This window comes from Cervus canadensis, chromosome 7 (genome assembly GCF_019320065.1).
Source record: "Cervus canadensis isolate Bull #8, Minnesota chromosome 7, ASM1932006v1, whole genome shotgun sequence".
Taxonomy (NCBI): domain Eukaryota; kingdom Metazoa; phylum Chordata; class Mammalia; order Artiodactyla; family Cervidae; genus Cervus; species Cervus canadensis.
Window position 1 is genome coordinate 31,447,975 of NC_057392.1, and position 27,899 is coordinate 31,475,873.

General features: G+C 44.2%; 1 pseudogene; it reads left to right on the forward strand.

The window, feature by feature from the left end:
- The first annotated feature begins 1,828 nt into the window (after positions 1-1,828).
- Positions 1,829-27,294, forward strand: LOC122444726 (annotated as a pseudogene).
- The last annotated feature ends 605 nt before the right edge of the window (positions 27,295-27,899 follow it).

The following is a 27,899-nucleotide window of genomic DNA, read 5'->3' on the forward strand; positions in this document are numbered from 1 at the left end:
CGGCAGCCCACCAGGCTCCCCCGTCCCTGGGATTCTCCAGGCAAGAACACTGGAGTGGGTAGCCATTTCCTTCTCCAATGCATGGAAGGGAAAAGGGAAAGTGAAGTCGCTCAGTCGTGTCCGACTCTTCGCGACCCCACCGACTGCAGCCTACCAGGCTCCTCTGTCCACGGGAATTCTCCAGGCAAGGAACTGGAGTGGGGTGCCATTGCCTTCTCTGAAGAAATATGAGCTATTATTTATTATCTGCTGAATATCATAGAGGAAACCGCAAAATGTAGAGAGTCAGCACTGCAGCAGTCCAAGAGGTGTTGAGTCTCAAATTACTGCATATTTTTCTCTAATCATTCATTGCTTCTTCAGCAGAGATTTGTTGTCAGCTCAGTACCAGCCAGGCGTCATAAAAGGTAGTGGAGATATGGCAGAGAATAAGAAAGATTTGGTCCTTGGCTGTGTGATCCTCAGAGGAAGAGAAAGAGGCATTAAATACATGTTCACAAATAGTGGATCGGCCACACTTGGGCTGAGTGCTGTGAAGGCAGAGGAGAGCAAGCTGGGAGCATGTCTAGATGGTAGACCTAACCCAGCCGGGGAAGAGGCGGACGCTGAGTGCCTAGGCAGAGGGGGTCGGGGTGGTGGTGGGAGGTCCGTGAAACGCCCTCAGAGGATCTGAGCCCTAAAGGGCGAGGGGGAGTTTGCCGGGCAGGGAGGGATGTGAGGCCTGGAAACCCAGAGAAGGAGAATGTGTGCGCGCTCTGGTGTGGACGGGACTCAGCAGGCTGGCGGCCCGAACAAGCGCCCTGTGCTGGGGTGTGCGCGCAAAGCAAGGCTGAAGCATCCTGCCAGCAACGGACACCCACTGTGGGGCTTAAACAGAGGTTGGTTTTCGAAAGGCCTCTCCAGCCAAGCAGGAGACGTGGATCGGAGGCGGCCAGAGCTGTTTCCAGGAGACTGGTGGCTACAGTCGGGAGAGATGAGGTTGGGCTACGACGGTGGTGGGGGCGGACGGACACCGGAGGATCGGACCTGTGACAGAAGGCCGACGGAGGTGTCCAGGCCGGGCGCCCGGGGCCACTTCCTTCAAAGAGGAGGGGGATGAGCATGAGTCCAGTGGAGCACGAGGAACCCCTGAACACCAAAGAAAATGCATAGAGTGGGAGACTGGTTTTACGCATCTGGACATCCCAGAGCTGGAGCTCTCTCCAGAAAAGGGAGTGATTGGTATGTGCGTAGTAACGGAGCGAATGGGAGTGGACATCCAGGGAGACTTCAGCAGAAGGTTCTGGGGCTGACCCAACAATACCAGCATTTACCAGTGAGGCAGAGGAGGGGTAGACCTTGAAGGAGGAGCGGCCAGATGGGTGGAAGACCCAGCTGGGATGCCACGGAAGCCAAGGGAAGAGGGAGGGGAGGCAACTGGGCCAAGTGCGATGGGAACTGAACGCGTGCTTGGATGCAGCTAAAGAAAGGTCCCTGGTGCCATTAGAACAGTCTTTAAGGAAAAACGGCTTGTGGAGTGAATGGGGGATGAGGAAATCACAAAGTTGGACGTACTAAGAGGTGCGGGAACAAACAGAAAGAAGATGATGATTTCAGAGTGACGTGGAGGCCAAGGGGGAGGGTTATTCATAGAAGAGAGAGGCCAGCAAGTTCTGAAAATGACAGGAAGGAGATCCGGGGAGGGGAGGAGGTTGAAGAACTGTGAGGCGGGTGTGTTGCTAGTGGGGGCCTTTGAGGAAGCGAGAGGGGGGAGCCCCTGCATGGACGGAGGCTCTGGGACAGACTTGGAAAATTCAGGCAACTCCTCTGCTGTAGCAGGAGGTCGAGGATGCGCTGGGTGCAGACGCCAGTGGGTTTGTTGGTTTGGCAGTGGGAAGTCGCGAGGTTCCTGTTTGCTGGCTTCTGTTTTCTCTGTGAGGAAGTGGGCAAGGCCGTCTGCTGGGTGTGATCAAGGAGCTGTGGGGGTTAAGGATCTGAAGAAAGGGAAGACTGTTCGAAACAGTCATCAAGAACAGACGAAGAGAGTTACAGCCTGGTTACTGCGGGAGTCCAGAGGAGTGGGCTGAGGGGGGCTTCCCCGTAGTGGGCGGGCAGAGGGGTGAGCCTGTTCTCACAAGGCTGCCAGGGAGACACACACGGGTATCTGCAACAGTGATGCAGGAAACGAGGCACGGGGCACTGCGGGAGGTTGTGAGAGGTAGATGTCTACTAGGGACCTACAGACAAGCCAGCACAGTTGGGTGAAGAGATGCTGGGAGCGGGCATCAGCAGAGAGGGCAGAGGTGAAAAGCCAGAGGCTGGGGAAATGCGGCTGCCCTGGGGAGCTGAAGGATATTCGTGGGTGGAGCAGAGTGTGAGGGTGTGGGGGATGCTGTAGATGTGAGTGGTTTGGAAGAGGCTTTGGATGGGAGAGGGCTGGGGGAGCCATCATCTTCTCAGATGCTGGCTCACAGATGCGGTCCCCGGACCAGCCCAGACCAGCAGCACCAGCACCACTCGGGACCTTGTCTGAGATGCAAATTCCTGGACTCTGCCCCAGACCTAACATGTCAGAGGTTCTGAGAATGGGGCCCAGTGAGCTATGTTTTACTGTGTACTCCAAGTCATGGCATGTGCATGCAAAACTTGAGAACTCGTTTTAAGCAATGGGGAGGTTGATTCCGGTGTCCTTTTAGCTGGAGGACATGAGCAGAGGCAGGTTTGTGACGATCTGGCCACAGTGTGGAAAATGTAAGGTCCTGTTTGTAAATCCCAGCCAGGGACCTCAAGGGGACCAGTCCTTCATCCGGGTTACTGACCCTGGGGCGGGAGTTCCAGCCCAGGTCTCCCTGGTGACCAGAGCCACCTGCCCACTTGGAAGCTCCCCGGTGAGCTTACCGCTCCAGCGGCTCTCTGCTGCCCCCCTCTGTTCACAGGTCACACGCATGGTTCCCAGGCCTTAATCACCCAGTTTCAGCATCTCCCTGTCTCCTGCACCCTCATCTTTGCCAGATGGATGGGCTTGGCTCATGTCAATGTAGTGCATGAATTAGATGCTGTTATTTGAACGGATGGTTCTGGAGAGCCCGGGAAACAGTTACCTGAGATATCTCTGGGATAAGGTTTGCTGACTTTGAAATAAAGCGGTACCTCATATTCCCCTGTGTTTCTGGGAAACACATTTGTGTGTTTTCTTAATATATCATGCTGATATCTCTCCAGAAAATCTCTTTCAGAAGACAGGATCAGACTTATTTCTGGGGTGAAAAAAAAAAAGCAACCTATGTGAAGGTATTTCCCCAAGATCAATATGAGGACAAGAGCATTAGAGGACCTGGTGTGGGATAGGATGATTCCATCCAATTCCACCATCCATCCCTCCTTGTTTTTTTTTTTTTTTTTTTAAAGCATATTTATTTATTGGCCAAGTGGCATGTGGGGTCTTATTTTCCTGGCCAGGGATTGAATCTGCACCCCCTGCATTGGAAGCATAGAGTCTTAGCCACCAGACCGCCAGGGAAGTCGCTCTATCCCTCCTTACACTTAAGTTTTCTTGGTGAGTTGGCCAGTCTGCTCTTCATTTCATTTGAGCCGTAGAGAAAGATGATTTTCCTACAGGCACACAGTGGTTTGGCACAGCTGCTAAAAGATGATAAAATCATTCCAGAGAGAATGATATAGGCTGCGTCCCATTCAATGATAACCATTCAAAATAAATATGCATGCGTGTGTGTGTGTGTGTGTGTGTGTGTGTATGTTTGTGCTTAGTCAGTCGTGTCTGACTCTTTTACAACCCCATGGACTGTAACCCGCCAGGTTCCTCTCTCTATGGGATTTCCCCAGGCAAGAATACTGGAGTGGGCATTTCCTTCCTCCCCCAGGGAATCTTCCTGACTTACAATGTTTCCTAAACATGCATGAGGCCACCCTTCCAGTTGTGATGTCCAGAAGAGTAAGTTGCATGGCATTTGGACTCAGCCAGATGGGTGTTGGAATCTTGGTCTCACCAGTCACCAAAAGCAATTTACCTTTGGTAAGTTACTTAACCTCTCTGGGTCTCCATTTTCTCTATTGTAAAATGGGTTGTTGTGAGCATTAGAAAGAACAACATAATCTAGGGTATTTAGTAGGTGACACCAATTATTAGTTTTTGTTGTCTGTTTGTTTCAACACAATATACATGTAGCTAAAAAACAATGTCTGATGAATGGATAAGAAAGCTGTGGTACATATACACAATGGAATACTACTCAGCTATTAAAAAGAACACATTTGAATCAGCTCTAATGAGGTGATGAAACTGGAGCCCATTATACAGGGTGAAGTAAGTCAGAAAGAAAAACACCAATACAGGAAATTAACGCATATGTATTAAATTTAGAAAGATGGTAATGATGACCCTGTATTTGAGACAGCAAAAGAGACACAGATATAAAGAACAGACTTTTAGACTCTGTGGGAGAAGGTGAGGGTGGGATGATTTGAGAGAATAGCACTGAAACATGTATATTACCATATGTTAAATAGATTGCCAGTCCAGGTTTGATGCATGAAACAGGGCACTCAAAGCCGGTGCCCTGGGACAACCCAGAGGGATGGGATGGGGAGGGAAGTGCGAGGGGGTTCAGGATGGGGACACATGTGCCCCCATGGCTGATTCATGCTGATGTACGGCAAAACCACTACAATATTGTAAAGCAAGTAGCCTCCAAATAAAATAAATTAAAAAAAAGAAACAGTGTCTGAGAACTCTAAGAATGTCATGATTATGAATGTCAATGGCAGTACATTCTTTGGGTTAATGATAAATCACTGGAAACAGGATTGTAAGCAATAGAATCCCAGGAAGGCTGATAGAACAGCTCTAGAACATATGACTGTGGTCAAGGTTGATGGTACAGCCTAGTCTCTTCAAACTTGTTTCACATCTCAACTTGCTTCTTACCTTCAATTAGTATGCAGATATCGATAGCTTATTATTTTTCTACTGAGACTGCCCACTAACAGCAGTCTGTGATAAGTATCAGGCCAGAAGTTCAGTGAGGAAAGGGTAGCTCAAGAACCTGGAGGAGGAAGAGGCCATTTGGATCCAGGATGCTCCAAACTATGCTAACACATAGATTACTTGACCGACTATGTCCAAGACAGTCTATTATAAGTTTTAAAGCTTCAGGAAGGAGATAGGACTGGAGCTGAGATGTGGAATTTGGGGGAGGGGATTCCACTAGCTGGTGAGAAGGATGAGAATAATGGAGGGAAACAGCATGCAAGGGCTTCCCTGGCGGCCCAGTGGTAAAGAATGCACCTGCCAATGCAAGAGACGTGGGTTCAGTCCCGTAGTCGGGAAGATGCCCTGGAGAAGGAAATGGCAGCCCACTCCAGTATTCTTGCCTGGGAGGTCCCATGGACAGAGGAGCCTGGCACTCTTTGCATGGGGTTGCAAAGTAGTCAGAGACAACTTAGGGACTGAACAGCACCAGCATGCAAAGCCGTGGAAACGGAGATCAGAGGGCCCTGGACATAGGGACAAGGAGTGTACCTCTTTGGTCAGAGGAGAGTTGGAAGGAAAGTGTTGTTGGAGCAGCACACTGGGTTAGACTGAGAAAGTCTTTAGGGACACTAGAGAAATTTGGGAACCAGTGAGAATTTTCCAATAGGAAAATTATAAAATACAATGTGATGTCTTGGAAAGAGTAGTCAGCTGTCTGGGTCCCAGCTGGGAGAGTAGTAAGAAGGTGGATAGGCTTATTAGGAGGCTTTGGCACCATCTGTCTGAGTTGTGGAGGCTGTGTACAAATTCACATGGGGATGGGAGAATGGAGAGACAGCGGGCCCGAGGGAATCTCCAAGTCTTACGAGGGCCTGGGGAAGGGACAGAGTGAGGAAGTGATGGAGAAGACGTGGTGAGCTGCTCCCAAGATGGTCTCCCGTGGGCTCCAGGTCCTGGAGACCCCATCTTTGTGTAATCTCCTCCCCTCGAGTGAGGGCCTCTAACCCATAGAAAGTGGCACATGTGATGGGATGTTACTTCTGAGATTAGGTTATAAAGAGACCTGGGCTTCTGCCTTGCTTGCCCTCTTTGGCCCATTCTGACGGAAGACCACGGCCATCTCATGAGCTAGACCATAGATGGAGGTGGTGAAGACCTGGGGGCGGCCTCCCACCAACAGCCAGCCAGGAGCTGAGCCCTCCGTTCAACAGCCTTTGAGTAATTGAACTCTGCTGACAACCTTGTGAATACATGTGGAAGCGGATCCTTCCCCACTCAAGGAATCAGAGCCCAGAGGAGACCATGGTCCTGCCTGACACCCTGTGATTATAGCCTTGTGCCGTGTAGCATGTCACCCCCAAAGGAAATAACGTACATTTATTATTTCACAGTTTTTGTGGCTCAGGCATCTCAGCCCTCTCTGCTTGGGGTCTCTCACAAGGTAGCAGTTGTATCAAGGCTTGACTGGAGAGGATCCACTTTGTTGTTCACTCATGTGGTTGCTGGCTGAACTCAGTTCCTCCTGGGTTATCGGGCTGAGGCCTTGGCTCTTTGCCTTATGGGTTTCTTGGAGGGCATCACCAACTCCATGCACGTGAGTTTGAGTAAGCTCCAGGAATTGGTGATGGTCAGGGAGGCCTGGCATGCTGTGCTTCATGGGGTCACAGAGAGTCGGACCTGACTGAGCGACTGAACTGAACTGAAGTGAGAGCATCTACAATACGGCGGATTGCTCTACCCGAGTGAGCAGGTGAGAGAACATTGGCAAGACAGAATTTAGTCTTGGGCCTTTGCTTTCACTATAGACTGTTCTCTAGAATGGATTAGACTCCTTTAGCCATAGGTCTGGCTCACTTTCAAGGGAGGAATTCACACAAGAGCTTTAATACCAGGAGGTGAGGATCGCTAGGGACCCTGTCAGAAGCTGCCTACCACAGCGATAGTTGTTTATTATCACAGTTTTTGTGGTCTTCCCAAAGGGTTTTAAGCTCTCGGAGGGGCCTTGTGCTTTGTATGTAAGAGCTTAATAAATATTTATGGAATAACTGAGATGATGCTTGCAAAGACTCTTAAAGGTCTCTGAACAGTAATTTTCAACTTAGATGTTAAGGCATTGGTGGGCTTTTCAATGGGTCAACAGTGTAATAGGGATATAGTGAACTTCAAGGACAAAATTCTGACCCTGCATACAAAAACCTACTTCACTTCGGTGGGTTTAAGAACTCAGGGCTGAACTGGGTAGCCGTGCTGTCTCCAAAAGTGCCTGGATGAGGGGACGGGGTGCCCTCTCACTGAGCTGCGTGCCCTGGCCGGGACCGCATCAGTGGGGATGGAAGCGTGCCATTTGGGAAGATGCCTGCCTGCAGGGGATGCTGTTCTGTAGGTAGCACATAGGCCACACCCGTGGGTCTCTGAGGACATGTCAGCCTTCACAGCTCTTCTCCCGTCTGCTTTCACCTGTTCTCCTCCAACTGTACCCGCTGAAATGGACTTGAGGGAGGAGGGGGACAATGTCCCATCCACACCTGACTTCGGGGAGGATTAAATTCTGTTTGAGAAGGACTTTGAGAGTCAGGGAGAGAAGGAACTACACAAATGCAGACAAATTCCACCATCCTTATTAAACTGCCAAGAAAATTCTACACACACAGCCATACCACCCTCTCCCTGAGTGCTGGGTCTGACCTGACAATAGCAAACAAACAGCAAGCTGTGATCTGTTTTTAATTCCAAATGAAAATCCATCCCAAATAGAAGCAAGAGGGAGAAAAAGCAGCTCGGCAACAATGTGTGCTTTGGCTGAGGACCCCAGGAAGCCTTGCTTCTGTGAACCTCAGCCTCCTTCCCTCCCCAACTCACCGTGACTCTGAAAAGCTCAGCTCACACCCCTGGAATGGTGGTGTACTGAGGATAAGGATATTGACAATAGGGTTTAAGCTGCATAAATAACTGCAAATTGCTGTTTGGCCCAGCAACTGCCAGCCAAAAAAGAATAAAATAAATAAGAGAAGAGATGATCCTTGGAATATAAGTTGTGGGGAGGGGGAACCGGGAAGTAAGTCAGAGCTGGCAACCAGCTCTGGGTGTAACAGACACTTTGACAAGGTGATCACAGGCCACCCACAGTTGTTAGGCAGCTGTAAGAAGTTATTTTGACAGGACGTGTGGCATACTTCAAGCGGAGGAATCAAAGCCCCAGATGATCAGGGACACGTTGCCGGAAAGTTCTGGCTTAAAGAACAAGCTACTCTAATAATTTTCCTGTAGTCAGATATAGATGTGAGAGTTGGACTATAAAGAAAGCTGAGCGCAGAAGAATTGATGCTTTTGAACTGTGGTGTTGGAGAAGACCCTTGAGAGCCCCCTGGACTGCAAGGAGATCCAACCAGTTCATCCTAAAGGAGATCAGTCCTGGGTGTTCATTGGAAGGGCTGATGCTGAAGCTGAAACTCCAATACTTAGGCCACCTCATGTGAAGAGCTGACTTATTTGAAAAGACCCTGATACTGGGAAAGATTGAGGGCAGGAGGAGGAGGGGACGAGAGAGGAGGAGATGGCTGGACGGCATCACCGACTCGATGGACATGGGTTTGGGTGGACTCCGGGAGTTGGTGATGGACAGGGAGGCCTGGCATACTGCGGTTCATGGGGCCGCAGAGAGTCGGACGTGAGTGAGCGACTGAGCTGAACTGAACTGTAATGATTGAGGACCACACTAGCGGGGGCGTCGGGTCTCCTGTTTGTAACTTCCGTGTGCTTCCGTTGGTGGTGGCATGCAGAGCCGGGGGAAGGAATGACAGGAACATGCTTATGGGGATGAGGGAGACGCCGCCCCTGCGGCCATTTTGTGCCCCTCAGCTCTCGGGCTTTCTCTTGGCACATTTTCTTTTTTTTTCATTTATTTTTATTAGTTGGAGGCTAATTACTTTACAGTATTGTAGTGGTTTTTGTCATACATTGACATGAATCAGCCATGGAGTTACATGTATTCCCCATCCCGATACCCCCTCCCACCTCCCTCTCCACCCAATCCCTCTGGGTCTTCCCAGTGCACCAGGCCCGAGCACTTGTCTCATGCATCCAGCTTGGGCTGGTGATCTGTTTCACCCTTGATAATATACATGTTTCGATGCTGTTCTCTCGAAACATCCCACCCTTGCCTTCTCCCACAGAGTCCCAAAGTCTGTTCTGTACAACTGTGTCTCTTTTTCTGTTTTGCATATAGGGTTATCGTTACCATCTTTTTAAATTCCATATATATGCGTTAGTATACTGTATTGGTCTTTATCTTTCTGGCTTACTTCATTCTGTATAATGGGCTCCAGTTTCATCCATCTCATTAAAACTGATTCAAATGAATTCTTTTTAACGGCTGAGTAATATTCCATGGTGTATATGTACCACAGCTTCCTTATCCATTCATCTGCTGATGGGCATCTAGGTTGCTTCCATGTCCTGGCTATTATGAACAGTGCTGCGATGAACATTGGGGTGCACGTGTCTCTTTCAGATCTGGTTTCCTCAGTGTGTATGCCCAGAAGTGGGATTGCTGGGTCATATGGCAGTTCTATCTCCAGTTTTTTAAGAAATCTCCACACTGTTTTCCATAGCGGCTGTACTAGTTTGCATTCCCACCAACAGTGTAAGAGGGTTCCCTTTTCTCCACACCCTCTCCAGCATTTATTGCTTGTAGACTTTTGGATAGCAGCCATCCTGGCTGGCGTGTAATGGTACCTCATTGTGGTTTTGATTTGCATTTCTCTGATAATGAGTGATGTTGAGCATCTTTTCATGTGTTAGCCATCTGTATGTCTTCTTTGGAGAAATGTCTGTTTAGTTCTTTGGCCCATTTTTTGACTGGGTCATTATTTTTCTGGAATTGAACTGCAGGAGTTGCTTGTATATTTTTGAGATTAATCCTTTGTCTGTTTCTTCATTTGCTATTATTTTCTCCCAATCTGATAGCTGTCTTTTCACCTTGCTTATAGTTTCTTTTGTTGTGCAAAAGCTTTTAAGTTTCATTAGGTCCCATTTGTTTATTTTTGCTTTTATTTCCAATATTCTGGGAGGTGGGTCATAGAGGATCCTGCTGTGATTTATGTTGGAGAGTGTTTTGCCTATGTTCTCCTCTAAGAATTTTATAGTTTCTGGTCTTACATTTAGATCTTTAATCCATTTTGAGTTTATTTTTGTGTATGGTGTTAGAAAGTGTTCTAGTTTCATTCTTTTACAAGTGGTTAGCAGTTTTCCCAGCACCACTTGTTAAAGAGGTTGTCTTTTTTCCATTGTATATCCTTGCCTCCTTTGTCAAAGATAAGGTATCCATAGGTTCGTGGATTTATCTCTGGGCTTTCTATTCTGTTCCATTGATCTATATTTCTGTCTTTGTCTCTTGGCACATTTTCAGTGGTTTCTCCAACACCCTTCCTCAAAGAACTCTGCCCGGGTTGGAAAGTTAGTTCCTCCTCAAAGAACTCTCCCCAGGATGCAGCCAAGGCAAGAAAGACTAGAGCAGCCACACGTGAGCCCCCTTGGGTCCGGAGTTCACGCCCTCCAGCCTCTGGTTTCTCTCCTAACAGACACTCACCTCTTGGTCTCACTTCCCCACTCATGCCGATGAGTCCTTTGCTTGAAACCAGTCTTTCCCTTTCCCAGTCTTCTTTTCAATCTCACCAACTCCAGAAAGGCATTTTTGTTAAGTTGTAGCAGAAGAGTTTTATTGTTTTGTGTATTTATTTGGCTGCAACAGGTCTTAATTTTGGCCTGTGGGATCTTTGATCACCGTTGCAATAGGTGAGATGTTTAGCTGTCTCAGGTGGGGTCTAGTTCCCTAATGGGGGATTGAACTTGGGTCCCCCGCATTGGGAGTGCAGAGTCTTAGGCACTGGATCACCAGGGAAGTCTCTGTAGCAGATTTCAGACTCTGGTGTCCCTGCTGATCTTTGTGCCCAGAACTCTCCCCAGTCCCTGCCACAACCTTCTTCTGAGAGCCATTTATCCCTTCTCTTTCAAACATGTACAGAAGATGCAGTTTTCTTCCATGGTCACATGTGCTGCTCATAGATTATTGGTGTGGGAGTGGTCGTCTAAGTAAAACTGGGTTTAGCAGCTAGCTTTTGCTGCCTAACAAATTGCATCAAAATATGATGTCTTAAAATAATACTTATTTTTGTTCAAGAGTCTGAGTGTTGACTTGACCTCTCTACTTTATGCTTCAGGTCTGCAGATTCCTGGGCTGGCTCTGTTCACTGCATATTCATTCTGCTGCCCAGGCTGAAGAAGCAGGACTACCCGGGGAAAGTATCTCTCACAGAAATGGCAGAAGTGTAAGATGGCAGGTAGAAACATATGATGATTTCCTCTTTGTGTGCTCCTGTCTCTCTGATCTTACTTGGGCCAGCTTATTTACCATTTTTCTACAATTTTCTTCCTTTGTGAGGCTGGATGGAAATTAGGGAGTAGGGCGAGAGGTTCTACCATGCCTCATCAAACAGAGGTATTTAGAAAAAGAGAGAAAAATTTACTTGCAAAGAGTGCAAGGAAGCTAGACTTCAGAAGGACTGGCTGAAGTTATCAAAAACATAACTAGTATTTAAGGAAAAACTGCAAAATTATCAGTTACCAAGCTTACATTACTCCTGTTGTTGTTTAATTGTTCAGTCATATCTGACTCTTTGTGACCCCATGGACTGCAACACACCAGGCTTCCCTGTCCTTCACTATCTCCCAGAGCTTGCTCAAATTCATGTCCATCGAGTCGATGATGCCATACAACCATCTCATCCTCTGTCATCCCCTTCTCCTCCTGCTCTCAGTCTTTCCCAGCATCAGGTCTTTTCTAGTGAGTCGGCTATCCACATCAGGTGGCCAAAGTATTTGAGCTTCAGCTTTAGCAACAGTCTTTCTAATGAATATTTAGGACTGATTTCCTTTAGGATTGACTAGTTGGAACTCCTTGCAGTTCAAGGGACTCTCCAAAGTCTTCTCCAGCACCACAGTAAAAGCATCAGTTTTTAGGTGCTCAGCCTTCTTTATGGTCCAGCTCTCACATCCATACATTATAGTGAAAACAGCAACTTGCTCACATGATAATCATATCCATCTAGGACATGATACATCTTAGAATACCTGCTTAGCCAAAGTTGGGGATAAAATTGTTTTTGTTGCAGAGTCACAGGTTTACAGGAAATATGCAAGAACTTTTTCTTTGGGAGACTAGAAGCATGCAAGATGATCATGATGGCTTTAAATTATGTCTACAAATTCTTTGAAACTATCCCTTCAAAAGGTGGAACCTAATTCTTCTTCACGTAATAGTGGGCCAGACAATTAATTGCTTCTAAAGAAAGGGATATGGGAGACGAGATGGTGTGTAGCTTTGGAGATCAGGTCATTAAAGGCATTTCAGTTTCTACCTACTTGTTCTTGGGTCACTTTCCCTGGTGTGACCAGCTGTCATGTCATGGGGACACCCTATGGGAAGGTCCGTGTGGGTGAGTAACTGAGACCTTCTACCAGTACTAACTCCTCGAACCTGAGTGAGTCACCTTAAAGGCAGATCCTCCCACCTCACTTAAGCCTTCCGATGACTGCGGCCCTAGACAACGTTAACTGCAACCTCATGAGACACCTTGATGCAAAACCACTTATCTAATCCCCACTTGGACCTCTGACTCAAGAAACTATGTGAGATAATAAGTGTTTATTGCTTTAAGCTGCTAAATTTTGGGGTAATTTGTTATGCCCCTGAAGGAGGAAATGGCAACCCACTCCAGTATTCTTGCCTGGAGAATTCCGTGGACAGAGGAGCCTGGCAGGCTATAGCCTGTGGTGTCATAGATTCACACACAACTGAGTGACTAACTCATACACAATTTGTTATGCAGCCATAGAAAACTAATGCAGCAAGCCAATCTATTGTTTCTGGTTTATCACAGGGTGTAGAGTGTTGTGCTGGTGGTTCTTTTTGACTGTGTCATATAAATGCTCAGATATTGAAGAAAGACTGAGTGGCCTCATATGAGCAGTCAAAGCCTTCTTATGAGGTTATGCTTTGGAATACAATGCACCAATGTCTTCTGTAAGTTTTTAACTTACATTCCCACCAGCAATACATGAGACTGAAGTCTGGGAAGATTCCACATGCTGTGGAGCAGCTAAGCCCAGGTTCCACAACTACTGAGCCTGCTCCCTGGAGACCTTGAGCTGTAACTACTGAAGCCTGTGTGTCTGGAGTCTGTGGTCCACAAGGGAAGCCTTGGCGATGAGAAGCCTATGCACCACAGCAAAGAGGCGCAATTCACCACAACCAGAGAAAGCCTGCATGCAGCAGTGAAGACCCAGTGCAACCCAAATTAAAAAAAATAAATTAATTAATAAAAAAGATTTCAGTTAAAATATATGAGACTGAATGCATAAATGAAAACAGTGCACATATTTGTGTAGTAGCAATTCATTTACCCACTGTGACCTTTATAGGCAGCAGAAAACACTGGCCTGGCAATATAAGGCTTTGTGGTCAAGTAGGATGAAGATTGATGCTTATTGGCTCCGTTAGGACCAATTTAATCATCAGACATCATAGGCTGAGTGTCCATAGACTGGGAGCATTTCAAAGATCTGTACAAGTGTTTGAGAAGTGAAATAATTTATTTATCCAACCATTTGTTGATGGACATTTGTTTTGTTTCCAATCTCTTGTTAGAAATAAGGCTAGTATGTGTATAACTGATTCATGTTGCTGAAAACTAACACAGCATTTTAAATCCAGCGTACTTTAATAAAATCTTTTTGCAAAGAAAGAAGGCTAAAGTGAGTAACTGTGTACATATGTCATTTTGTCTCTGGGTACCAGTGCATCTGTAGGAGGAATGCCTAGATGAGAAAATGTTGGATCTGTAGTTTCATGAATTTGTGATTTTGATCTAATTGACCAAATCACTTGTTTTTTCTCAGTTTTACCAATAGAGAATGTTATCAAACTTTTAATTTTTTCCTGTTCAGATAAGTGGACCCTTTGTGCTTGAGGAATTCATAGCTTTGTCTGGGAAAATACTATCACTTACTTGGTGTATGCCTTATTAATACAAAATGAGTCTGAGAACAACTTTAGAAGAATAAAAATACTTATTTTTGAATATGTGTATGTGTTTCAAAAAGATTCCGAGGACACCTATGAACATATTTATAATAACACAGGGTAAAAACATACAGAGGTTGAAAAATTAGGTAAAGAGTAAAAGTGGGAATGGAATTCTTATAAAGATTTGGTTATGACACAAGTGTTGATGTCATTAGGTCCTATATATTTGCTGAGAGAGTATTATAAATTTGACTCTGAGTTCCCTGGAAGCCAAAATAGAGATGAAAATGTGGTTAGTCATAAGAGTCACAGTGAATATAATATTAATAATAAATCTGTAATTTTTAAACCCTTCTATTTTTGTGACACTTTATCCCAATTGATTTTAGGTAGATATATTCTTGTCTTCATTTTACAAATAAGAGCCCAAGGCACAGATAGTGAAGTAACTTACCCATGATTGTGTACCTATAAATAAGAGGTACCTGGTTTGGCATTTATACAGCATGTTCCAGAGTCTGCATTTTAAATTATTATGTAATTTTTAGTGACCTCTCAACTGAGCATGAGCCATTTAGGCAGTGGCTGTGATGAAAACATCTTAAATCCTCAGGCATTTATTATACATTTCCATTCTGTGAACTATTCATACCTAGGATATGATTTGATAGACCTGTTAAGTGCCAGAGCTGCATGAACCACATGACATTACCCCTCCCTTCTGGGGAGTGGTTTAGCTTAATCCTTAGATCTTGCTTCTTTCTTGTCTTTTTGCCTAACTTTTATAGCTACTTAGGGCTTTGAAAGCCTAAGACGGTTGTCATCCTTGTCCTCTATTTTGTTCTACCCCCATTTATCCAGAAAGAGATTCCCAGAACAAACTGTGCTCGAGTCATATGTATTTTTTAGGTCTTTTTTAGGATTACAGGAGTTCAAAGCACTGGTCTAAGGCCAGTCTTCCAATTTGCCAATTAAAGGAACTTTCTGAACATGTTTGTGGTTGACCACTGCATCGAACTGTCCCAGGAAAGACGACAGAAAAACATTTTATGTATTTTACAGTTGCCAAAAATTGGTATATAAGAATATAGACTTTCGTGTCTTATTAAATCTATTCAAAACTCAGTCAAAAAGACCTAGGCAATATAATGAATAGACATTTTATACAGAAGAAGAATTGCCAAATAGGTAGGCACAGTGAAACCACGATCATTCTCTCTTTGAAAATTCTACCATGACCACAATATGTCTTTTTATTAGCTTTATACACACTGTGTGACTTTTAGAATATTCCATAATCAGTATTTTCTCCTTCAGTTCCCTTAGAAAATAGGAATATTCAAATTGTGGCTCCATAGACATCTACGAAGAAAAATCACAGTGTCTAAGATGCTACCTGGGGGAAAAGCATCTTCACATTTTCTTCAGGAACAGAAACACTATGATGTTTCTGGCATGTTCACATGACAGATATGGTCACTAAGATGTCAACAAATCAGCTTTTGATATTCAAACTGTTAGGGGTCACCTCTTCAGATCTGTTTTCCAGAGGAAATAATGACTATACCACTTTCCTTTCAGTTTTCAAATACTTTCATTGGTGGTGGCGTAGGAAGCTTGGGAGATATCTTACAGGAACTGGGTATTTTTATCCTGAGAGTCACATTGCGGGTTCCTCCTCCACACAGTACAAATCTGCTGCTCTGTGTTAGACATTAAGATATTATCTCTAAGCTCTAAACTTGTCCTTTGCCTTGTGATCCTGAGGCTGGGACTCTGCAAAACACATGTGACTTTATAAACTGATTACGTGTAGGTTCTGCCAGTAGGGAGCACTAGAGGGAGATGGCAAGATCCTTCCTGTTCTGGTTTTGCTTCTTGTTCCTGTGACTGTAACCGTAGCTGTTACAGAGAGGAAGCCAATTCTGACTCCATGTTGGAAACTGTTTCTTTGACTTGCTTTTCTTTGCTTTTGTTATTATAATCATAAATAATAGCCTGCCTCAGAGGACACTGCCCGTCTGAGTAAAGTGAGTGAAGTCGCTCAGTCGTGCCCCACTCTTGGCGACCCCATGGACTGTAGCTTACCAGGCTCCTCCATCCATGGGATTCTCCAGGCAAGAGTACTGGAGTGAGTTGCCATTTCCTTCTCCAGGGGATCTTCCCAACTCAGGGATTGAACCCAGGTCTCCTGCATTGTAGGCAGACGCTTTACCATCTGAGCCACCAGGGAAGTCCCGTCTGCCTAACTGTGAACTAAAGTGCCTTTGTTCAGCTTATAGAGAGACAATCTGACCCTGCCCACCTGAGAATGTCTACAACAAAAAGAAGAGGTTAACACACCCCTTCCAAAGATTGGGAGTTCCCAGAGATGCTTTGGAAGACTGAAGACCCTTTACTTCCCCATCACTTCTCCCTCTCTCTTATCTTTTGACTTTAGATCCTCATTGCGTTTCTCTCTCTGACTCTATAAAAGAACCTGGCATGCAGACCCAGATAAGTTGGTTACTTTGAGACATTAGTCTGCCATCTTTTTGGTCAGCCGGCTTTCCAAATAAAGTCATATTCTTTGCCTCACCACCTCGTCTCTCGGATTCATTGGCCTGTTGTGTGGTGAGCAGAGCTAGCTTGGACTTGGTGACATAGCGATGCTTGTTCGCCCAGGAAGGGGGATTTCCTTCCTAGAGCAGCATAGGAATCTAGCTTGTTGTAAAATCTTTATGGCTCCCTCTTCAGAGATGCCAGCTCTTGTCGGCTGGAGCCACCTCCTCAGAAGTCTGGGTCCCAACCACCAGGACCCTCCTCTGGACTCAGGGTCACCAGGACCATGTGAGCAGTGCCTGCTCCTCAGCAGCCTGAGCTTCAGTTCCATAGAGCCCCCTTTTGAAGCCAGTCTTAATAATTTGAATTTTTAATAATTTCAATATTTTCTCTTTATTCCCTCAGTCCTAGGAGCAGTGGCTATTTCCTGATGTTGTTACCTCCAAAATAACCTTACAGTTCTTTCTATCCTTTTATTTAGTCAATTAACAAATAAATTAAAATTTCTGTTTGGATAACTGGTGTCATTTTTGCCTTTGGAGTGGATTCTGACTGATAATTTCTTGCCTCAGAGAAGTGTCTTATGAACACTTATATGACTTCAAATTCATGATGTAAAGATCAAATGGGGGTGCTGAGAAGTAATGCTTTTGACTTTGTAAGATCCATTCATAAGCAAGGAAAAGTTTACATTGATGATAACAATGACAAAATCCTTTGAGAAGTCTGTAGGACTACAGTGATCAGGATTGGATATATTGGGAAGAGGGTGAACACCTCAAGATAGGATAAGCTGTGTTGTCACTTCTTTAAGGAGTTTACCCTCTAGCAGCTCTACGGTCACTACTATGAGACTGACTAGTTACTTTATAAGCTCATGCTATAGCAAACTCTAAACTGGTGCATGTTATAGAAAGGTAAGAGCCAATCATTTTCAACAGCTGGAAAATTGCTGTTGTTGTAGGGTCTTCCCTGATAGCTCAGTTGGTAAAGAATCTGCCTGCAATGCAGGAGACCCTGGTTCAATTCCTGGGTCAGGAAGATCTGCTGGAGAAGGGATAGGCTACCCACTCCAGTATTCTTGGGTTTTCCTTATGGCTCAGCTGGTAAAGAATCTGCCTGCAATGCGGAAGACCTTGGTTCCATCCCTGGATTGGGAAGATCCCCTGGAGAAGGGAAAGGTTACCCATTCCAGAATTCTGGAGAATTCCATGGACTATACAGTCATGGAAATGGGTCGCAAAGAGTCAGACATGACTGAGTGACTTGCACTTTCACTTGTTTAGTTGCTAAGTCATGTCTGACTCTTGTGATCTCATGGACTGCAGCCCACCAGGTTCCTCTGTCCATGGGATTTCCCATGCAAAAATACTGGATGGAAAGTTTATTTGGAGGAGGGGGAGCTTTCCTGCTCCCCTGAAAATTGCCTAAAGGTGGTAACCTACCATGTCTATGTGCAAAAATTGGTCCTGATTTTATGAATTATTAAAGTTTGGGAGATTTTCATAGATTCTTACTTGTATTCATTTATTTTCATTAATTTTTTAGAAAACAACTATCAGTACAGAGCATTTAGAATAAAAAAGTACCATGATCTTTCTTCATAAGGCCAATTATCCCAATATCTGTTATGTGTCTTCTATTCTTGAACCATCTAAGAACCATGAGAGGCAAACATTGTTAGCCTCATTTTACAGATACATGAATTGACACTGAAAGACTTGTTCAAAGCAACCCAGCTATAGATGGACTGTTCACACCTATTTTCCTGGCACTGTGTCAGTTTGTGACTGTTTTCCAGAGATATTATTTGTAACATCCCTTTTCACTCACAAATATCTTGATTTGGATAACAAATTTTATGGTCACCTGATCCAACTAGTAAGTGAAAGAGCTAGAATTTGAGCTCAGTTAAGTCCTATGTGTTTCCACTGCCCTAGACCACCTCAGAATCTCCTAAACCAGATGGAACTTGTAGAATTTCATGGTACAAGAAGTCTGTATCACTGGGATTGGAGCAGATATTCCAGGCTTCAGTCTAAACTTTTTAGGAGGCTGTAGGCTACATCTTTTCTAGGCTATTATCTCCCCCAAACTATGCAAATAGCCTTAGAAGATACATCAGTTAACAGAAAACAAAACTCAGGCTGGCTTAAGTAGAAAAGGAGACTTATTGGCTCATGTAGTATAATTGGAAGTTCAGGGTTTGGTGAGTTTCACTATTGGTTGATCCAATCCCATGATATTATTGATATCAAAGACCTGACTTCAGTATTTTTTCTTCCCTCTTTCACTCTACTATCCAGTTCTCATTTTAGTCTATGACTGACTTGTGTGTGATTGTAAGGTGGCTGCCAGCAGTCATCAAGGTGACACGTTTCACTTTCACGTGTAGATAGAGGAGAGGTACCTCTTCCCCCTACCAGTGAACAAAAGCCTTGTTCTTTGCATTGTTTGGACTAAAGGGAACCAGTGAAGGTGAGTAGATGATATGCACTGGTTGGTTTCGGCTTTCCTGGTGGCTCAACAGTGAAGAACTAGCCTGCCAATGCAGGACATGCGGGCTTGATCCCTGGGTTACGAAGATTCCCCTGGAGGAGGAAATGGAAACTCACTCTAATGTTTTTGCCTGGGAAATCCCATGTCAGAGGAGCCTGGCATGCTGTAGTCCATAGGGTCTCAAAAGAGGTGGACATGACTTGGAGGCTAAACAACAGCAACAGCAATTGGCTTACAGTTGGTTTACTGATCTTTTCTAAACCAACTGTCATGTCAAGGCTTGATGTGGAGGTGGGATGGGAATGTTTTGATTTGAGTACTAATCAGAACTCACTCACCTCTGTGACTGGAGGTGAGATTTATGGTCCCCAGAGCCCATGAATGAGGATCCCACGCACCTGGAATGAGACAAGTGGATCCTGGTTAAGTTATCAGTGAATGTCCCCTGGCTACCCAGCACTCATGAACACCCTTCTTCCCAACCATCCTCTCAGAAACATCCACATTACCCCAGTAGAGACAACTCAAAGATTTGGTGCATTAGCTCCAAGTTCTGATTTTCTGGGTGATGTGGGGGTGATATCCACGTTGTCATATCCCTATAAAACTTCTTGTAGTCTAAGGACTTCTGGTAATACTATGTTATCCACGTACAACACAACCCATGGAAGAAAGAGTAGGATACTGGATTTTTAAAAATGCCATTTGGAAAACTAAAGAATGAGAAACAGCATGTAATAGTTACTAGTCAAATGATATAATTCCTGCTGGACAGAAATGGTGAGAACTGCATTCTAACAGTGAATTCTATGGAGAGTCATCTTGACTGCCCAAAGTCTTTTTGGAAAGCTATCCATTGTCCACTATTTTCCTTGGCTCCTTCTGATAAGCATGATATTGGGGTTAAGAGTAAAGGCTTTGGAGTTAGAATGCCTGGATTCTAATAACAAGCTTTTTTATTTTCTAGTTGGGCAAATTTCTTAACCTCTTTGTGCTTCAGTTCCCTCAGATATAAAATAGTCCTTGTCTTTTAGGATTAATAAGCATGTAAAGAGGGAATGAACCCATGCAAAATGCTTAGAACATTGCCTCACATACATAAAGTGCTCAAGAAATATAATGAGTCTTGGGAAGGATGATATTTCTAAGGGTTCCTTTGAAAATGGAGCTTCCTTGATTATTTAGTGGGCTTCTGGCCTAATTCCTTCTGGTCAGTTCCATAGTCAGATATCTGGCTAGTCAGAGTTCTAATTACCTTGAGCTTGAGAAGTATGCTTTTTGAGCCCAAGGTATTAGCTTATGTGGAACTGGGCATAATTTTCTGTCCTATTTTTGCAGAAACAAAAGTACCTTAGATCATCTCACTGCTGTGTATGACTACCTAGATCTTATTTATTTGCTTCTCTTGAACCGAACCTTCCACTAAGAGTACCCATTGGGAGCTGTGTCCATGCTGGATATTTGTCAAATAGAATGTCAGCCATCAGGCAGAGGTGGAAGGGAAGTCCCCAGTCACCAGTGCTCAACCGCTCTGCTCTGCTGAAGCTGGTGTTATCTTGACTGAGTATACAGTTGTGGGCCTTATACCATCTTCATCTTTTCTTACCCAGGTTGGCTTAGGCAATTCATGGAAGAATGCCTCACAGCATGTCAGCCCGCAACAAAATGGGCATCTGTGCTATTCACAGTAGTATTCCTGGCATCATCCCTTTCTATTGCCATGACTCCAACTCCAGCACAAGTTTGAGCTTCTCTATAAGACTTTTCTTTTATAAAGGTCTATGGGGCAAAAATATGAAGACAGTCCTGTGGCTCAAATGGTAGAGAATTTTGCCTGCAATATGCAGACCCAGGTTCAATCCCTGGGTCAGGAAGATCCCCTGGAGAAGGGCATGGCAACCCACTCCAGTATTCTTGCCTGGAGAATTCCAAGGACAGAGGAACCTGGCAGACTTCAAGGGGTCTCAAAGAGCAACTAACACGTCTGAACAACTAACACTCTCACTTTCACTTTCATGGGGCAAAAATATGAAGACAGGCCTAGACATTTATAGAAAGGCTTTATTTTGTACCCATTTTCATGTTTCACTCAGATAAACCATGAATTCTACTTTCTCCCATTTTCACATAAAACTACATACACCGTACTGTACATGTAAGACAAATTTGGAAAAGAGCCTCAAGCTGGCCTCTGAAATTGTGTAAGCAATTATCACATTTTTGTGCGCAAATGCAGTAATTATATGTGTAATTTGGCAGCTGGGTTTGAAAATTTGGCCTTAAATGGAACATAGACAGGAAAAATAAATGTTGGAAAATGCCAATATTTTATAAAGATTTTGAATCAAATAATGGTGAAATTATTGCAAGCCATCTTAATTTTTAATTATAATGATCATTACACAATATACAATAATTTTTTGAGGAAGAAAAGAACTATAGATCAATTGCCCATGGTTTTTGTCAGAAAAAAAATGCCTCAATTCTTAGGAAGGATAATTGTATTTTTCAGAGGTTATGGTACATATTTCAAAGGCTTTTTTTCTTATGAAGAAAAGATAGTGATTGCTTACTAGTTCAAGTTCTATGACATATTTTACTATAGAAGAAAAGGACTCTTTGTACTGATTACTTTAGAGGAAGAGTAGTATTAACTCTGTGCTTTATGTGAGCTAGTAATCTTAAATTAGATAAAGCTTTCTTTATGAGCATTTAAGTTTTGGAATATAAGATTATAGTCTAAATGAAGAGTAATTCAGATTTCTTTGATCTAGGTTTAAGTTGAAGTTTTATAGTAAGATCATAGTTTTTATATTGTCATTGGGACTGAATCTAGTGAACATGGCTTTTTCATGTGGTTATGAGCACTGGTGACTTGGGGAGGATGTAAGGCTGACCCTTCAGCAGTGTTGTCTTCTGTGATTAGTAGGGTAAAGGAGCGGTTAACTCCGCAGGCCATGAAGCCAGCCGACCTGTATTCCAGTCCTGGCTCCGCTGGTCTGTGAGCCCTGTGACCTTGACACAGTTACTTAATCCTTAGCCTCTCTTCACCTTAGCCTCCCCATGTGATAAAATGGGAATAATAGCATGCCCACCAAATAGAGTCATCTCAGGGACAGAAGGAGCTGATCACACCTGTAGAGTATCTGACACTGGTAAGCCCTCAAGCATGATGACCATTATTGTTTTGATCATCATTTGTGACTCTGTTGAACCCCAGGCGTGACTAAGTGAGGAGGATAACCAGCTCAGGCAATGTGAGGGCAAGAGACGGTTTGTGTATACAGAAAACTCCATGGGGAGTCCAGGTTCTCCAAGATGAGGCAACACCCCCACCAGCATGATAAAGATGGCGACAGTGCGGGCAGAGCTCAGCTACGGGAATTTATTTCTGTTCTGCGGCAGACTGTTGAGAGTCTTCCAGGATGGTGCTAAATTAGGGGATAAAGGAGGATGTAGACTTCAGAATCTTTCTCTTTCAAGGAATCTGAAGTCTATAGAGGGAATGAGATTAGTGCCTACATGACTATAATGACTAATGTAACATAGTCAGGGATGGGGGACATAAACAAGTGGCTCTGGGCATTAAAGAAAAAGACGGGGTGGTGGTGGAGGGTGAACTTGCAAGTAGATCTCCCCCCTTATTCTAAAATCATGCAAATCTTCTTAGGATAGGTAACTTTTGAGGCAGGCACTGAAGGAGACTCTGGTTAAGCAGATATAATAGGGCTGGAGATGAATCCAATGAAGAAAACACCACAAATGAGGCAGAGAGGAGGGAAGAAAGGAGCACCCAAGAGCATCTGGGACATCCAACATGGTGGGGATATTGTAAATAGAGTGTCATAGGAGGACTGGCAAGACTTAACGAGTATTTGAATATTATGGTGAGAAGTTTGGGCTTAATTTGGTATGCAAAATGCAGCTTTAGAAGAGAAAGGTTGTGAACAGACTTGATGTGCCTCAGAGAATCATTTCAAGGTCTTGTTAAAACATGTATTTCCAGGACTTCTTTGGCAGTCCAGTGGTTAACCCTCTGTGCTTCCAATGCAAGCGGTGCAGGTTTAATCCCTGGTTGGGGAACTAAGATCCCACACGTTACATGGGACAGCCAAAACAACAATAAGAACAAACAAACAAACAAAGTGCCCACATATTCCTGGCCCACAAATCCCAGAGGTTCTGATTCCGTAGATCTGGGGTTAAGCTGCAGAATTTGCATTTCCAGTGATGTCACATGTCACACTGATGTGATGGGTTCACAGAACACTCTGAAGAGCCCTGACACAGGGCACATGGCCTTCCAAAATGTTTTGTTTGCAGGTCCTTATTAGTTTAAAAAAATCCAGTATCACTTTAGTTCAGTTTAGTTGCTCAGTCGTGTCTGACTCTTTGTGACCCCATGGACTGCAGCACGCCAGGCTTCCCTGTCTATTGCCAATTCCTGGAGTTTACTCAAACTCATGTCCATTGAATCGGTGATGCCATCCAACCATCTCATCCTCTGCCATCCCCTTCTCCTCCCACCTTCAATCTTTTTCAGCATCAGGGTCTTTTCCAGTGAGTCAGTTCTTCTCATCAGGTGGCCAAAGGATTGGAGTTTCAGCTTCAGCATCAGTCCTTCCAATGAATATTCAGGACTGATTTCCTTTAGGAAGAACTCGTTGGATCTCCTTGCAGTCCAAGGGACTCTCAAGAGTCTTCTCCAACACCACAGTTCAAAAGCATCAGTTCTTCAGTGCTCAACTTTCTTTATGGTCCAACTCTCACATCCATACATGACCACTGGAAAAACCATAGCTTTGACTAGAGAGACCTTTGTTGACAAGTAATGTCTCTGTTTTTTAATATGCTGTCTAGGTTGGTCATAACTTTTCTTCCAAGGAGCAAGTGTCTTTTACTTTCATGGCTGCAGTCACCATCTGCAGTGATTTTGGAGCCCCCCAAAATAAAATCTGTCACTGTTTCCACTGTTTCCCCATCTATTTGCCATGAAGTGATGGGACTGGATGCCATGATCTTAGTTTTCTGAATGTTGAGTTTTAAGCCAACTTTTCACTTTCCTCTTTCACTTTCATCAAGAGGCTCTTTAGTTCTTCTTCACTTTCTGCCATGAGGGTGGTGTCATCTGCATATCTGAGGTCATTGACATTTCTCCTGGCAATCTTGATTCCAGCTTGTGCTTTATCCAGCCCAGCATTTTGCATGACGTACTCTGCATGTAATTTAAATAAGCAAACTGACAATATACAGCTTTGACGTACTCCTTTCCCTATTTGGAACCAGGCTGTTGATCTATGTCCAGTTCTAATTGTTGCTTCCTGACCTGCATACAGATTTCTCAAGAGACAGGTCAGGTGGTCTGGTGTTCCCATCTCTTTCAGAATTTTCGAGAGTTTGTTGTGGTCCACACAGTCAAAGGCTCTGGCAAAGTCAATAAAGCAGAAATAGATGTTTTTCTGGAACTCTCTTGCTATTTTGATGATCCAACAGATGTTGGCAATTTGATCTCCTGACTGTAAGTACATTTATTTATTTTCAAGTTGTGGACAAAGTACTGTGTCAGTATTTGCTGTAAAGTCAACACCATTATAACCAGAAGAGACTGAGCTCATGGTGAAACAAACATGGTCTTATTTTTACTTTAATTACTTATGGTGCAAAAGTCTTTTTACTCTCACTGAAATTATTTTTGTATTTGAATGTGTTTCACGATTTTCTGAAACTTAAAACAATGTATGATACAACCATTAAATATTTCTTAATTCATTTTTTCTAGTACTTTGTTGTAGCGGTTTTTGCAACTGAGGAATATTTCTCACAAAGACACATAAATCCAAATGAAAGAATTTCCTTTACTGGCCATTTTTAACTAAATTTCATTCACCAGTTATGGAAAGGCTTTCATTAAAATTTGGCTATAGATATCCATCTTCTCTGATGTCTGTCAGTTGTTATTGCAAAGCAATAAACAGGTTTTACCATTTTTCATTATTATAAAAATTCCACTGAAATTCTTTGTTCGGAATAGTTTTAAACTGGTTACAAAAGTCCTATTTCCAAGGTTTTAGAATATGCTGATATGAGATTTAAAAAAAAAAGATGATTTATTTATTGATTTTGTTTGTATCCAAATTACATAGCAAGGGACATCGTATATATCATTTTCCAAAGTGCTCTGTCTACTGACAGAGCCTGAGTTTCCAAGGAAAGGTAGTTCCTTCCTATTTTCTAATGAAACATTACTTCCACCTTGAAGGGACAGATTGTGTTATTAATGTTATTTTTATTGTCATTTAAAAAATACTTGATAGGTAGCATGCTATTGATAGCTTACTTGTCATCAGAGAAAAGGTTAACGAGTCTAGAACACTTGTCTTTCTGTAAATGTATGTTTTTAGCTTTCTTGAGCACTTTGCCATAAGCAAATCTGTGTTGTAGAAATATGTTCATGGTTACTCCCCATTTCAGTTTGTTCCCAAAGAATCAACCACATTTTAAAGATTAAAAAAAAAAAAAAACCAACCACACTGATGACATTCTGTGGTACTTTGTGTAGATCTGGCTCCAACCCTTTCGCTGCACATGCTTGTCTGTGTAAAGCAGGGTGAATGAATGTCAGTATGAACTGTCTTAGTAATCTTAGACAAAATCTTTAAAATGGTTTGGTAAAATGCCTGGCCCCATTACTTAGACAGCTTTACCATTAAAGCAATAATTTACTGTTGAGGAGTATATTTTACCTTTGGCAGTTTGAAAGAATGAAGTTCTTCAAGTATTTTATTATTGAAATACAACTTAGCAAAAACTGCATGCTGAGAGTTGGTAAAATAGAAATAGGGATACTTTTGCCCTGTGCTCAGTCATGTCCCACTCTTTGGGACCCCAAAGATTGTAGCCATGTGTGGTTCCTCTGTCCATGGAATTCTCAAGGCAAGAATACTGGAGTGGGTTGCTGTTTCCTTCTCCAGAGAATCTTCCCAACCCAGGGATTGAACCCAAGTCTGCTGCATTGCAGACAGATTCTTTACCATTGAGCCTCCAGGGAAGCCCCGTCAGACTTTATAACACTGGGCAATTCGTCCCAATTCTTGATTTAAAAATAATTTCTGGGCTGCCGGCAGACTGAAGGTAGTGGTGGGGACATGGAGCCCCAATGACCATGCTGGGTGAGCTAGGGCTGGAGGAAGTGCAGGGTAGGAGTTTGAGGGGTCAGGCCCTCTGAAGACTGTGGGGCGCTGGCTCTCAGGGCCCCTGGGGGTGTGGGGGGAAAATGAGCTCTACTCAACAGCTTTTGGGGTGTCACAGAGGAATCAGGAGATGACGAAGACCAAGGGGGCCAGTCAGATGCAGAGGATGCGGTGAACTCTGACTCTGGATTAACGGGATGATCCATCTGGTGACGGAGGTGCAGAAAAGCCAAGAAGGAAGCAGTGAGCCATCATCAAGGAGGATGAGGAGCTTCTCATGAATCTCAAAAGGCCAGCACCAGGTGACTCTTGAAGAGCCCAGAAGGCCCTGCTCCCCCTTTAGGATGGTGGCTCTGACAGGTGGGAGTCCAAGCCTCTGTCTACAACTGTGCTCACACAACAAAGGTTCTTGTGGGTGCAGGAGAGGCAGGGTATCCCAGCAGTGAGGGGTCCCAGCTGCCCACAGAGAAGCTCCTCAGAGAGGCCAAGGTCACAGAGGAGCCGGACTGACCTTCACTGAAATGTCTGAGTGGCTTGAGGCTGACTGAAAGAAGCAGGTTCCTGAGAAACGGAAGTGTCTGGGCCCACGGGTTACCTCCTGTTGAGTGACAGGGCCACTTGGTGGGGAGCCAGGCCCTAAAGAAGAGGACCTTGTCATAAAAGGACTCCATCCTGCTCCCCCAGCTCCTGCATGGACTCCCGGTGCTGGCCCTGGACTCTCATCCCGCCTGCCCACTGCCCATGTTTCCTCGTCACTTTCATTGCGGAGGAGACCTTGGAGGAATGGATTCCCCGAGGGTGGCCCCCAAAGGTCCCTGTTGGAGAGTCTGCCCAGTGGCCCACCCCCCAGCCCTATCCCAGGACCCTGTTACAGACATGCCCCCTGCTCCTGCTCCAGCCTTCAAGATCCTCCAGGTGGCCTACGAGAAGTGCATCACAGGGCTCTGTCCACTCCCTCAGCCCTGGGCCCTGGCCCATCACCTCCCCAGCCCCTCTCAGGCTCTGAGCTCTGAACCATGCACCAGAAAACTGTCATCAAATGAAGCAATGCCTGGTCCTCAGAAGCCTCTTTCCTACTCTGACCTGGGGCTCTTGATGTCCCCTATGTCTTCTCTCTGTGGTTGCTGATCTTTGCTCAGCATTTTTCTGTATTTCTTTCTGCTTCCTTTCCCTTAGTTCCCTTTTGTTGAATAATATTATTCAACTAAGTTGAATAATAATTGTGAAAGTGGACACCCTTGTCTTGTTCCTGATCTTAGGGGGAATATTTTCAGTTTTTCACCATTGAGAATAATGTTTGCTGTAGGCTTATCACATATGGCCTTTACTGTGTTGAGGTAGGTTCCTTCTATGCCTATTTTTTTGAAGAGTTTTAATCATAAATGGGTGCTGAATTTTGTCAAAGGCTTTTTCTGTGATTATTGAGATTATCATATGGTTTTTGATCTTTCAATTTGTTGATATGGTGTATCACATTGATTGATTTGTGTATATTGAAGAATCCTTGCATCCCTGGAATAAGCCCAACTTGATCATGGTGTATGAGCTTTTTAATGTGTTGCTGAATTCTGTTTGCTAAAATTTTGTTGACGAATTTTGCATCTGTGTTCCTCAGTGA